Below are 2,329 nucleotides of genomic sequence, written 5' to 3' on the forward strand. Positions count from 1 at the left end.
TTTATATATATTGGATATTAGTCCCCTATCTGATTTAGGATAGGTAAAGATCCTTTCCCAGTGTGTTGGTGGTCTTTTTGTCTTATTGACGGTGTCTTTTGCCTTGCAGAAGCTTTGCAGTTTCATGAGGTCCCATTTGTCATTTCATGATCTTACAGCACAAGCCATTGCTGTTCTATTCAGGAATTTTCCCCCTGTGCACATATCTTCAAGGCTTTTCCCCACTTTCTCCTCTATAAGTTTCAGTGTCTCTGATTTTATGTGAAGTTCCTTGATCTACTTAGATTTGACCTTAGTACAGGAGATAGTTTGGCACTAAGGAAGATGATTTAGATTTGAAAGAATGGTTTTCAGATGGTGATGGAACTTAAAATCAGTATAAAAATTCAGGTATAGAATTGTAAACTCTTTAAGATAGGATAGTTCTTAGAGTACCTACCTAAATTGACAATATTGATGGACTGGGACATACTAGCTTATACTATACCTTATAGTTTACATAACTATTAGTACTGTGTTCAGCGTATATCTGAGAAAACAGTCCCTTTTAATGGATGAAAAGGGTGAGATATTATGGACTTGGCTTATTGCTTATATTATGTTACTTGGGTTCCCACATTGCACAGAAATTTTCACTTCTACATGTGAGATGTCACCTGTCCCTGCCCCCACTTGGTTCTAGTTGGTAAATAAAATTGCTGGTGGCCAATGGCTGGGCAGAGAGACAGAGGATGTACTTTAAATTTCCTGGGCAAGGGAACCCAAGGAAGAAGAGAATTTTAGAATTGCTATATTAGGGAAGCAGGAGAACCAGGCACAAGAGCTGCAGAAGACAGATTAACAATCATGTAAAAGCTGGGGAAAAACATTTCCAAGAGGCCCCTCCTTGATTTTGTCTGGGGTAGCAAAGATGTAATATAGATTTTTAGTAGGTAATAATTTAGGAGTATCAGAGGGGAGGCATTAGCACTGTGGGAGTTTAGGAGTGGCTGAAAAATTGTGCTGCTTAAGGCACATTTAAAATAGAAGGCTGGGTGAGTATGTCTTTCATTCAAGAATCCAGAGCACTGGGGCAAGTTCCTTGCTACTTGCTGAGGAGATTAGAGAGGATTGAGAATACTACCACTATAGAGAATTATTTTTTCAATGTCTGTAAAAAATTGCTTTGATGGGAATTGCATTTAATATTTTGATTGCGTTTTACCATTTCACTATGTTAATCCTACTGATCCATGAGCATGGGAGATCTTTCCATCATGTGAGGTATTCTTTGATTTATTTCTTCAGGGACTTGAAGTTTTTGCCATACTGATCATTCACTTGCTTGGTTAGAGTTACACGTGTTTGTTTGTTTGTTTGTTTGTTTTAAAAATTATTTGTGGCTAGTCTGAAGGCTGTTGTTTTCCAAATTTCTTTCTCATCTTGGTTTTTATTTGTATAAAGAGGGATACTAATTTCTTTGAGATAATTTTATATCTAGCCACTTTGCTGAAGTTGGTTATCAGCTGTAGGTATTCTCTGGTACAATTTTAGAGGTTATTATATCAACCATGAGTAGTGGTACCTTGACCTCTTACTTTAAATTTTTGTATCCTCTTCATCTCTTTTTGTTGTCTCATTGCTCTAGAACTTCAAGTACTATATTGAGTAGATAGGGAGAGAATGAGCATCCTTGTCTAGGCTCTAATTTTAGTGGGATTTCTTCAAGTTTCTCTGCATTTAATTTGATGTTGGCTGTTGATTTGCTGTATATTGCTTTTATTTTGTTCAGGTTCGTGCCTTGAATTCCTGATCTCTCCAAGAGTTTTAACATGAAGGTGTGTTGCAATTGTCAAAGGCTTTTTTTCCATCTAATGAGATGATCATGTTATTTTTTCTTTGTGTTTGTTTATACAGTGGATTATGTTCATGGAATTTTGTATATTGAACCATCCATACATCTCTGTAAGGAAGCCTACTCGATCATGCTGAATAATAGTTATGGTATGTTCTTGGATTCAGTTTGCCAGGATTTTAACGAGTATTTTGCATTAATGTTCATGAGCTAAATTGGTCTGAAGTTCTATTTCTTTGTTGGGTCAATTTGTAGTTTATGTATCAGAGTGGCCTCAGAGAGTGAATTACATAGTGTTTCTATTTTGGAATAATTTGAGGAATATTGGTATTAGCACTTCTTTGAAGGTCTGGTAGAATTTTTCACTAAAACAATCTGGCCCTGGATTTTTTAGGGTTGGGATTTTTCAGTGATAGATTTATTTCCATAGCAATTATGGGATGCTTTAGACAGTTCCTTTATTTAGCTTTGGTATCTTGTATCTGTCTAGAAAAT

The sequence above is a fragment of the Mus caroli genome, chromosome 17, assembly GCF_900094665.2.
Source record: "Mus caroli chromosome 17, CAROLI_EIJ_v1.1, whole genome shotgun sequence".
Classification (NCBI taxonomy): domain Eukaryota; kingdom Metazoa; phylum Chordata; class Mammalia; order Rodentia; family Muridae; genus Mus; species Mus caroli.